Source organism: Geotrypetes seraphini, chromosome 12, assembly GCF_902459505.1.
Source record: "Geotrypetes seraphini chromosome 12, aGeoSer1.1, whole genome shotgun sequence".
NCBI classification, from domain to species: Eukaryota; Metazoa; Chordata; class Amphibia; order Gymnophiona; family Dermophiidae; genus Geotrypetes; species Geotrypetes seraphini.
Window position 1 is genome coordinate 78,222,828 of NC_047095.1, and position 12,427 is coordinate 78,235,254.

The following is a 12,427-nucleotide window of genomic DNA, read 5'->3' on the forward strand; positions in this document are numbered from 1 at the left end:
GTCTGGCTGGAGAATGAATCCCACCTTATATGAAGATGCTGATTTCAAGACATTCTTGGAAGAACAATGGGATTCATATCTAGCGGACAACCCCTCCTCTGATGTTTCTGAGGTGACATTTTGGGAAGCTAGTAAAGCTGTTCTCAGGGGTAAGATTATTGCTTACACGACACATAAGCGGAAGGTACAGGACCGGACACTGCTGGATCTGGCTCGCAAATTGGGGCAGGTGAGGGGGGAATTGCATCAATCTGGGTCTGCGGAGCTTAAGACTCGATATTTGGGGCTGAGACACCAAATCAATGAGTTGCTGGCTCAGAGGGCCTTACGGGACATCCAGATGTATAAGTATCGTATGCATCGCTGGGGAAATTGCTGGCCTCCCTGGTCGCTCAGAGCAGTGTTTTTCAACCTTTTTTGGGCAAAGGCACACTTGTTTCATGAAAAAAATCACGAGGCACACCACCATTAGAAAATGTTAAAAAATTTAACTCTGTGCCTATATTGACTATATATAAAGTAATTCTCTTGAATAGGAATCAAATAAACACAAAGAAAGTATTTTATAATTACTTTATTATGAAATATTAAGTAAACAGAATAGTGAAAAATTATAAAATACTTTATTCAGTGCGAAACCTGGGCCTGTTTGGCTGAACACAAAGCTGATATTCTGGCTGGAATCTTGACGCTCATAGGCTCCCTGCGCTAAAAAACACTATTGCGGTTTAGTAAAAGGTGACCATATTGTAAAATATAGACAGCAGATATAAATTCAGAACTGTGCATAGTAAGTGAAGGGAAGTTTTCATCTCTGGGAATTTACCCAGTTAACTATTAAGTTATTTGGGCAAATTCCTTTGAAAACTGTGGTAATACTGCCTCCACTTTGCTAAATTTAAAATAAAATCATGGGCTGCATACGAAGGGGTTTCGTCAGTCGTAAGGCGGAAGTCATTATGCCATTGTATAGATCCATGGTGAGGCCCCACCTGGAATACTGTGTGCAATTCTGGAGGCCACATTATCGCAAGGATGTGCTGAGACTGGAGTCGGTGCAAAGAATGGCCACCCGGATGGTCTCGGGACTCAAGGATCTACCATACGAAAAACGGCTTGACAAATTACAGCTATACTCGCTCGAGGAGCGCAGAGAGAGGGGGGACATGATCGAGACGTTCAAGTATCTTACGGGCCGCATCGAGGCGGAGGAAGATATCTTCTTTTTCAAGGGTCCCACGACAACAAGAGGGCATCCGTTGAAAATCAGGGGCGGGAAACTATGAGGTGACACCAGGAAATTCTTTTTCACTGAAAGAGTGGTTGATCGCTGGAATAGTCTTCCACTACAGGTGATTGAGGCCAGCAGCGTGCCTGATTTTAAGGATTTAACGGATGTAGCGGTATATAAGAAATAAGAAATAAATTACATTACATTACATTACATTACAAATGGGATCGGCACATGGGATCTATTCACAGGGCAAAGGTAGGGGAGGGACATTAAGGTGGGCAGACTAGATGGGCCGTGGGCCCTTATCTGCCGTCTATTTCTATGTTTCTATGTTTCTATGACTGAACAGGGGGGGAGGTAAAAGCAAGGGAGAAGGGCTACTGCTGGACAGGGGGAGTAGGGAAAGGGTACTACTGGACAGGGGGGGAGGTAAAAGCAAGGGAGAAGGGCAACTGCTGGACAGGGGGAGCAGGGAAAGGGTACTACTGGACAGGGGGGGTAAAAGCAAGGGAGAAGGGCTACTGTTGGAAAGGGGGAGCAGAGAAAGGGTACTACTGGACATGGGGGGAGGTAAAAGCAAGGGAGAAGGGCTACTGCTGGACAGGGGGAGCAGGGAAAGGGTACTACTGGACATGGGGGGAGGTAAAAGCAAGGGAGAAGAGCTACTGCTGGACAGGGGGAGCAGGGAAAGGGTACTACTGGACAGGGGGGAGGTAAAAGCAAGGGAGAACGGGAGCAGGGATAGGGTACTACTGGACAGGGGGGGAGGTAAAAGCAAGGGAGAAGGGCTACTGCTGGACAGGGGGGAGCAGGGAAGGAGTGCCGCTGGACAGGGGGGAGAGATAGAAAAAAAAAAAGAAAGAAAAGAAAAGCCTAAGTCTGCACATATATTCTAGCATATATTCGGGCTTAAATACTAGTAAATAAATAAAAACCTGTTTGCTTGTGTGATCAAGTGTGTGCTACAACTAATCTAATCTAATCTAATCTAAATCTTGGGTTTATATACCGCATCATCTCCGCAGATGGAGCTCGACACGGTTTACATGGTTAGGGAAGGAACGGAACTCCAGTGGAATTATATAAGTATGAGAGAAGAGAGGTTGGTGTGAGAGTGTCAGGAGCGGGACGGGGTTACGTTCTGGAGAAGAGCCAGGTCTTCAGATGCTTACGGAATGGTAGAAGGGGGCTCAAATTGCGGAGAGGGGAAGGGAGACTGTTCCAGAGCTGAGTGATTCTGAAAGGGAGGGAAGAGCCAAGTTTACCAACAAGGGAGATGCCTTTTAAGGAGGGGTAGGATAGTTTTAATTTTTGAGTGGATCTAGTGGAGGTTGGATTTGAGGAATTCCAGGATAGAGGGATAAAAGGAGGAAGGATACCGTGGAGGATCTTGAAGGTTAGGCAGGCACATTTAAAGTAGACCCTGGAAATAACGGGAAGCCAGTGGAGTTTGGATAGGAGCAGTGTGACATGGTCAAATTTACTTTTTGAGAAGATAAATTTGGCCGCGGTGTTCTGGATTAGTTGGAGTCTGTGGAGGCTTTTCTTTGTTAAGCTTAGGTAAATGGAATTGCAATAATCCAATCTGGAGAGGATAATGGATTGTACGAGGACGGCAAAGTGTTTTTGGTGGAAGCAAGATCTCACTTTCCTCAGCATGTGAAGGCTGCAAAAGCATTTTTTTATCAGGGAGTTGAGGTGGTCGTTGAAGGATAATGATGAATCTATGGTGATGCCCAGAACTTTGCTAGAGAATTCCAGCTGTAGAGAGGAGCCTGTGGGCAGTGGGATGGAAGTGGGTAATTGATCAAGTTTAGGGCCGAGCCAAAGTAGTTTAGTTTTGGACTCGTTCAATTTCATTTGTACAGTGTGAGCCCAGGATTGAAGTTTGGTTATGCAAGAAGAAATGTTAGCTGCGAGATTGGTGAGGTTCGCGTCGATCTCGATGAGGACCAGGATATCGTCGGCATAAGTGTAGAGTGTTTCTAGGGGGGATAGGTGGAGAAGATTCAGGGAGGACATATAAACTGAAGTTGGCTCCTGTAAAAACTCTGTGTAAGACTGTGTAGAAGCACGGCTATCTTTTTTCTGGACTTGCTGTGGGCTGCCAGCCGTTGAGAGACTGGAGTGTGTGCAACTGGAGCTGAGACAGTTCCTGAACCAACCTGGAGGACCCATTACTACTTTCTTTCCCAGCTAAGTACTTGGCTTTTTTGTTTTTTTATGTTTTTGTGTTTTGTTTTGTGCACTTTTTTGTTTAACTTTGTGGGATACTGCTGTGTGGCTGTACGCCAATTGGATACAATCATGAACGAGGAGAATCTACGAGATACGCGTCAACATGGATTTACTAAGGGGAGGTCCTGCCAATCTAACCTAATCAGCTTCTTTGACTGGGTGACAGGGAAGCTGGATGTTGGGGAGTCCCTAGACATCGTATACTTGGACTTCAGCAAAGCATTCGATAGCGTACCACACCGCAGGTTGTTGAACAAGATGAGCTCTATAGGATTAGGAGACACGTTGACAGCATGGGTTAGGGACTGGCTTGGACGTAGGCTTCAGAGTTGGTGGTAAACGGCACCCCCTCCAAAACGACGGAGGTGATCAGTGGAGTGCCGCAGGGCTTGGTCTCGGGCCTGATCCTATTCAACATCTTCATAAAGGACTTGGCTGAGGGACTTCAAGGTAAAATAGCGCTATTCGCCGATGACGCCAAACTATGCAATGTAGTAGGCAGGAACACATCAGACCTAAGCACAGGGCCGGAGAGAAACTCAATGCCCGACAGTATGGTGCACGACCTACTCCTACTGGAGCACTGGTCCAGGACCTGGCAACTCAGTTTCAATACCGAAAAATGTAAAGTCATGCACCTTGGCAGCCAAAATCCATGCAAGACTTACATCTTTAATGGTAAAATCCTACAAAGGACTGTAGCAGAACGTGACTTAGGGGTGATCATCAGTGAGGACATGAAGACTGCCAAGCAAGTGGAGAAAGTTTCATCTAAGGCTAGACAAATCATAGGTTGTATACATAGGGGTTTCGTCAGCCAGCAGCCCGAAGTCATTATGCCATTGTATAGATCCATGGTAAGACCCCATCTGGAGTACTGTGTACAATTTTGGAGGCCGCATTACCGCAAAGATGTGCTAAGACTTGAGTCGGTCCAGCGAATGGCCACCCAGATGGTCTCGGGACTCAAGGATCTCCCGTATGAGGAAAGGCTGAAAAAATTGCAGCTATACTCACTCGAGGAACGCAGAGAGAGGGGAGACATGATCGAGACGTTCAAATATCTCACGGGCCGTATCGAGGTGGAAGAGGACATCTTCTTTTTCAAAGGCCCCACGGCAACAAGAGGGCATCCGTGGAAAATCAGGGGCGGGAAACTACACGGTGACACCAGGAAATACTTCTTCACCGAGAGGGTGGTTGATCACTGGAATGATCTTCCACTGCAGGTGGTCGAGGCCAGCAGCATGCCTAATTTTAAGTCAAAATGGGATCTCTTCACAGAGAAAGGTAGGGGAGGGTTATTGGGGTGGGCAGACTTGGTGGTCCGTGGCCCTTATCTGCCGTCTATTTCTATGTTCCTATACCTTACTCTACAGTTGGGTGGGGTCCAGGTTTTTCCCGGACTATGTCTGAGTTTTTTACTGAATTTCCCACCTAACATGTAAGAGGAGCCGATGATTACATGTTGCCTTATTGGATAAAAGTACCTGACTTGTAATTATATATTCAGTCAGTGTGTCTGAGGCTTGTTTTGATTAAGTTGTTGTGTACAGTGACAGTTCAGAGTAGTGACTTTTTTGTCTATTTATTATATACCATAAAAGTAAAAAATTTGACAAAAATTCATTTACAATTGGTGTCCTGAAAAAGGAGGACAGATTGACACATCTAGATTTTACTTCTGAAGTAAGGAGGACATCTGGGTTTTACTTCCAATGAAAGCAATAGAAGTAAAAATCTGGATGTCTCAATCAGTTTTCCTTTTTCTAGAGCCATATGATAATCCTAACGCTAGATGGATCATGAGTGTAACCCAAATGCACCTCTTACTTAAAGTGTGTGACAGGCACAGATATTCCTTAGGTGCACAACTAAGCGTGGGGTGCCACCACCTGCAGAGCTGAGCAAAAGGGAGTTCTGGTCACCTTCAGAGGAAGCCTGGGGATCCTCACTGGCAAAGGTTGCTCTAGGGCAGTGTTTCTCAACTCAGTCCCGGAGTACCCCCTTGTCAGTCAATGAATATGCATGAAAGAAATTTGCATATAATGGAGGCAGTGTATGCAAATTCAATGTGGATATCCTGGGGGTACTCCAGGACCGAGTTGAGAAACACTGCTCTGGGGCAAAGGACAAGAGTGAGCTCGATACATCAGGGCGGGTGGACCATCCCACCTTTTTCTCTTACCGTTACCGTGTACACTCTTCCTCGCAGCCTTCACAGTGCGCCCGCATGAAACGTTTGCTCCCACAAGGCAAAAACGCTACTACCTGACACTAAGCGGCACAAGGTCGAGAAGAGGAACGAGAAAGCACAGCACTCAGACGCCAAAAGCCCCTGTCGCCGTGGAAACACACCGCCGGAAGCGTCCCGTCTCCTAGGAAACGGCGACCGGAAGCGATCCCAGACTCCCGGCACAAGTTCCGGGTGAAGCGGAAGTTCTCCCTCTTCTCTATTGACTGAGGGCTCAGTGCGCGCAGGTGAATACCGAGATCTTTCCCGCTCTGCTTAACCGGCCTTTTCGGACATCTGCCCCCACGTGACAGGTAGGACTGACAGAGTCCCCCACACCCCTGTGGAGCGAGACACAAAGCACCACGTCACACAACTCATATGGCAGACACAAAACCTTACAACACACATTGCTCAGATCAAGAGACGCACACAATACCACCCACAACACCCACTCCTCGGGCCAAGACACACAATACCACCTACAACACACACTTCTTGGGCCAAGAGACACACAATACCACCTACAACACCCACTTCTCGGGCCAAGACACACAATACCACCTCCAAGACACACTCCTCGGGCCAAGACACACGATACCACCTACAACAGACACGATACCACCTACAACACACACTTCTTGGGCCAAGAGACACACAATACCACTTACAACACCCACTCCTCGTGCCAAGACACACAATACCACCTACAACACACACTCCTCGGGCCAAGACACACGATACCACCTACAACACACACTGCACAGACCAACAGACACGAAACCACCTACAACAGACACGATACCACCTACAACACACACTTCTTGGGCCAAGAGACACACAATACCACCTACAACACCCACTTCTCGGGCCAAGACACACAATACCACCTACAACACACACTCCTTGGGCCAAGACACACGATACCACCTACAACACACACTTCTCGGGCCAAGACACACAATACCACCTCCAAGACCCACTCCTCGGGCCAAGACACACGATACCACCTACAACAGACACGATACCACCTACAACCCACACTTCTTGGGCCAAGAGACACACAATACTACTTACAACACACACTCCTCGTGCCAAGACACACAATACCACCTACAACACACACTCCTCGGGCCAAGACACACGATACCACCTACAACACACACTGCACAGACCAACAGACACGAAACCACCTACAACAGACACGATACCACCTACAACACACACTTCTTGGGCCAAGAGACACACAATACCACCTACAACACCCACTTCTCGGGCCAAGACACACAATACCACCTCCAAGACACACTCCTCGGGCCAAGACACACGATACCACCTACAACACACACTTCTTGGGCCAAGAGACACTCAATACCACTTACAACACCCACTCCTTGTGCCAAGACACACAATACCACCTACAACACACACTCCTTGGGGCAAGACCCACAATACCACCTCCAAGATACACAATACCACCTACAACACCCACTCCTCGGGCCAAGAGACACACGATACCACCTACAACACACACTCCTCGGGCCAAGACACACGATACCACCTACAACACACACTCCTCGGGCCAAGAGACACACGATACCACCTACAACACACACTCCTCGGGCCAAGACACACGATACCACCTACAACACACACTCCTCGGGCCAAGACACACGATACCACCTACAATACACTACTCAGACCAACAGACGGAATACCACCTACAACAGACACAATACCACCTACAACACACACTTCAAGGGCCAAGACACACAATACCACCTACAACACACACTCCTTGGGGCAAGACCCATAATACCACCTCCAAGATTCACAATACCACCTACAACACACACTCCTCGGGCCAAGAGACACACGATACCACCTACAACACACACTCCTCGGGCCAAGAGACACACGATACCACCTACAACACACTGCTCAGACCAACAGACACGATACCACCTACAACACACACTTCTAGGGCCAAGAGACACACAATACCACCTACAACACTCACTCCTCGGGCCAAGACACACAATACCACCTACAACACATACTCCTCGGGCCAAGAGACACACGAAACCACCTACAACACCCACTCCTCGGGCCAAGACACACGATACCACCTACAACACACACTCGGGCCAAGAGACACACGATACCACCTACAACACACACTCCTTGGGCCAAGACACACGATACCACCTACAACACACACTCCTTGGGCCAAGACACACGATACCACCTACAACACACACTGCTCAGACCATAAGACACGTTACCACCTACAACACACACTCCTCGGGCCAAGACACACGATACCACCTACAACACACACTGCTCAGACCATAAGACACGATACCACCTACAACACCTACTCCTCGGGCCAAGACACACAATACCACCTACAACACCTACTCCTCGGGCCAAGACACACAATACCACCTACAACACACACTCCTCGGGCCAAGACACACAATACCACCTACAACACACACTCCTCGGGCCAAGAGACATACGATACCACCTACAACACACACTCCTCGGGCCAAGACACACGATACCACCTACTTTGTTTCCGCGAAGGCAGGACCCGGGAGCGAGGAAGCCCCGAAGCAGTAAAAGCAGCAAGTTTTAAGCTTCCCTACGGGGCTCTATCGTGTGTGTGCCGGCTTCCCTTCTCTTCCCTCCCCCCCACGGGACGCAACTTCCGGTTTCGGAGGGAAGAGAAGGGAAGCCGGCATACACACGATAGAGCCCCGTAGGGAAGCTTACAACTTGCTGCTTTTACTTGCTTCGGGTCTTCCTCGCTGCCGGGTCCTGCCTTCGTGGAAACAAAGTAGGCAGGGCCCGGCAACGAGGAAGGCCCGAAACAAGTAAAGCATGCTGGCAAAAAAAAAAAAAAAAAAAAAGACAGGCGTCAAACAAAATTTTCGGTGGCGAGTCAGCCCAGGAAAGAGCATCGGCGACAGCAGCAGATTTTGCCAGGCGGTCATCTAAATTAGCTGGGTGGAGCGCCCGGCTAAAAGGCCCTGGGGAGAACACTGCATATGTGAAGCTGACGCTTTCTAAGCAGGAGGGGGGCCTGGGTCTCCCTGATGTTCACGCATACAGTGTGGCAGCCCTTATATGTTTTGTTCACGAGGGGGTGATGGGTTAACGGTTTTCCCCTTCGGGGTGGATGGCAGGTTGGTATGCACCCTTTACCTTTTTAAACCTTTTGCATACACCCCGAGGCATAGGGGGAGCCCTACCTACCAAATTATGTTTTTTGTGCCCTTTTTGTCGGTCCTGGCAGTGGTTTCGTCGGGCACAGGCTCGATCCCCACTAGCCTCTCCCTTTTTGCAACTCCAGGGTAATCACAGTTTCACTCCGGGCCTAGGACATTCTCTGTTCGCTACTTGGGCTTCTAACGGGGCTTTAACTCTCTCTCTCATATGCTTGATGGGGACACGGGTGCTTTTGCTTCATTTACCCAATTTCGGGATAAATGGGAAATTCCTAAACATCAATTCTTTGCCTACTTACAAGCTCGAGATTACTATCAGAGTCTTCACCAACAGTATGGCGCGGAGTAGGCGTGCGGACCTCTCGATGAGTATTTACCTAGTGTACCGGCCTCCCAGAGCTCTCTGTTGGTCTGGTATCGGGTGGTTCGTTCCTCTGCTTCCCAGGGATAGGTGGAACTGAGACCTTACTATGCAGTACACCCCTGAAACCTTTCTGGAACTTTTACACACCTTGCATGCTTTTGCGAAATCAGCGGCTTGGCAGGAGACCCAATTTAAAATCTTCCATAGGGCTTACATCACTAAAGAGAGGGGTGCCCGCATGGGTTTGTGGGAGGAGACTCTGTATCAAATGCAGAGGGGCTCCCGGGATGCTATTGCATTCCTTCTTAGAGTGTCCTGAACTCTCCTTATGGAACTCCTCCTTTGCGCAGCTTCACTTAGTCTTGCAGCGCCACTTAGAGTGGGGACTACAAAACGCTGCTTCTCGGCGATCAGACCCTGCTGGAAGAATGGCACTTCATTTATTTGACTTTCTTGATGATTAACAGAACGATCTTACAATATTGGTCTATTCCCTTGGACTGTTGGATCAATCAGATGATTGAGCTGGCACGTTTTGAACTTTGCTATCATAAACGCTCCACCAATCCTAAGGTGTTGGCATACTTGGTCCTGTGGAAGGTGTTCATGAGGTTACCTGTGGTCTCCAGACTTGGAGGGGGGAGATTGAATGGGGAGTGTGCATGGAGTATGTCTGATGGTTTGTGGAGCCTAGTGTGTGTGTTACCCCTTGCATAGGGGTTTCTTGGGGCTGGACATGCTATATTGAAAATTTATGGGGCCGATGAGGGAAGCGGGTTGTTCTTGCTCCTGGACAGTCATGTGTCTTACTGGCATACTATGTACTCTTGCTAATGGATATTGTGTTTTTTTTCATTGATGCCTGTTTGCCTATTTCATCCTTGTATCCTGCTCGTTTCTCTTGTTGACTCTTTAATAAAAATGATATTTAAAAAAACCAAAACCAATTCCACACCCTACCTGAAATTCCAATGGAATCCAAACATGCCAGTAGCATATCATGGTCAACCAAGTCAAAAGCACTACTCAAATCCAGCTGTACAATAATTGGTCCATTGTTCCTTTGGGGCCTTTTAGGATCGGAGTTATGATGATTTCGCTGAGGACTTGTGGGAAAAGCCATCTGTGAGTAAAGTTTGTATCCACTGTAGGAGTAGGATAGGGAATACCGTAGTGTACTGGAGGTTTTCAGTAGGTATGGGGGGGGGGGCAGTGGTTAAGGTCACAGGCTGCGTAATTTGGTGACCTTTTCATCAAATGAATTTATTGATCCTAAGATAGGTTTCCATCACCCTATTTGGACAGAATCTATTTGGTCTGATCATTATATGTGTAATTTTAAAATTAATTGGCAAGAAAATACATTAGGAGTGATAAATCAGTTTTAAGAAACTCAGGTCAATTACTAACAGAGGTCAAATTAATCAGGCTGAATTTTGGGCCCATTATGATTTATCATCAACCTCAGGTCAAGAGGAGAATTTTTTTTATCAGATTGGAATGATTCTCGATTATTAATATTAGATCAAATAGTGCCACTCAAAATGTATTTAAAAAAAAAAAAGAACATCAAATAAATGGTATGACAATTAATTTTTAGATTTAAAAAGATTAGTGAGAAAGAAGGAAAAAATTTGGAGAAGATCAGGCAAGGTGGAGGATAAATCAATATGGAGATTAGAGATAAGGAATTATAAAACCTTGATTAGGGAAAAACGAACCAAATATTATGCTCAGAAAGTAGGAAAATCCAATATAAATAGTAAAGAGTTATTTAAATTAGTTAATAATCTCTTTAATATAGAATCTAAAACAAGATCAAGGCTAGAAAGTCCACCATCAGCAGAGGCTTTAGCTCAATACTTTGAAGCTAAGATCCATAATTTAAGAACTCACATAGATTCAACTTTGTATGCAAATTTTGAATTCTTTTTATCCCAATCAAATGAGGGAATCAGGGCTGATATGTCCTGGTCCCAATTCAACTTTCCTGATTGGGCAATGTTTTGCAACTTATTTTCTAAGTATGCAAAAAAGAATTGCCAACTTGATGATTGTCCTCCAACTGTAATGAGAAATGCTCCGCTCACTTTAAAATCAAAACTTTTTGATTGGATTGAATCATTAATAGTGGCTGGCTCTTTTCCAAGTGAGATTGGTCAGATTTTAATCACCCCTATTATAAAGGATATGAAAGAAACTATAACTAATACATCTAATTTCAGACCAGTTGCTTCTATTCCCTTATTTACAAAAGTGATTGGAGGTTTAGTAAATGTGCAATTAGCAAATTTTTTAGATAAATTTGAAATTTTACATCATTTTCAATCTGGTTTCCGTTCAGGATATAGCACTGAAATAGTTATAGCTTCAATAATAGATAATATCCATAACCTATTCAAATCAGGTTCAAGCACAACCTTCCAACTACAGACCCATATCCTCAATCCCACTTTACGTCAAGCTTATGGAAGGCCTTGTAGCTAAAACCCTAACATCATTCCTAGAAAACCACAACCTACTCCACCCCACACGGTCTGGTTTCAGATCCAACTACAGCATGGAGACCCTACTAGGAACACTCATGGAAACTGCTAGACCACTGTTCTTCAACCGCCGGTCCGCAGGAAATTTCTGCTGGTCCGCGCCGGACCGGCGAGATTGATTAAGTTCAATTTCTTGCCGGTCCGTACAGGGCCGGCAAGATTTTAGCTGGTCCGCGCTGGGCAGGAGAGATCATGGGGAGTCTCCGACAGTGGCTTTCTCCCCTTTGCAGCTCTCCTTTACTTCCCAGCGCAGCGATTCATGAAGGCAGCCTTGGGGCTTTTGCTGAGTCACGGCTGCCTCTGATGATGCAACTTCCTCTTTCCTCAGAGGCGGCGTGACCCAACAAAGGACCCGAGGCTGCCTTCCTGAATCGTTGCGCTGGGAAGTAAGAAGAGCTGCTGGGAGGGGAGAAAGCCACTATTGGAGTCTGGGAAGCTGCTGGGCAAGGGAAATAAAGGGACAGCTGCTAATGGAGAGGGAGAAGGAGAGATGCTGCTGGGAGGGGAGGAGGGAAAGGAATCTTGGAAGCTGCTGGGCAAGGGAAAAAAGGGACAGCTGCTACTGGAGAAGGAGAGATG

At 46.8% G+C, this 12,427-nt stretch overlaps 2 protein-coding genes across 5 annotated transcripts in view; one reads left to right on the plus strand and one right to left on the minus strand.

Annotated features, from left to right (window-relative positions):
• Window positions 1–5,853, minus strand: part of CFAP57 (cilia and flagella associated protein 57) — a 503,571-nt gene extending 497,718 nt beyond the window's left edge. The window contains exon 1 of one of the 3 annotated variants that reach the window (XR_004536603.1): window positions 5,661–5,853. The gene's annotated coding sequence lies outside the window, so the exon portion shown is untranslated. The remainder of the gene's footprint in view (window positions 1–5,660) is intronic. The other 2 variants (XM_033916173.1, XM_033916174.1) reach the window with 2 other exon arrangements.
• A 16-nt stretch (window positions 5,854–5,869) lies between these two features.
• EBNA1BP2 (EBNA1 binding protein 2) overlaps window positions 5,870–12,427 on the plus strand; it is a 201,046-nt gene continuing 194,488 nt past the window's right edge. The window contains exon 1 of one of the 2 annotated variants that reach the window (XM_033916176.1): window positions 5,870–6,019. The gene's annotated coding sequence lies outside the window, so the exon portion shown is untranslated. The remainder of the gene's footprint in view (window positions 6,020–12,427) is intronic. The other variant, XM_033916177.1, reaches the window with a different exon arrangement.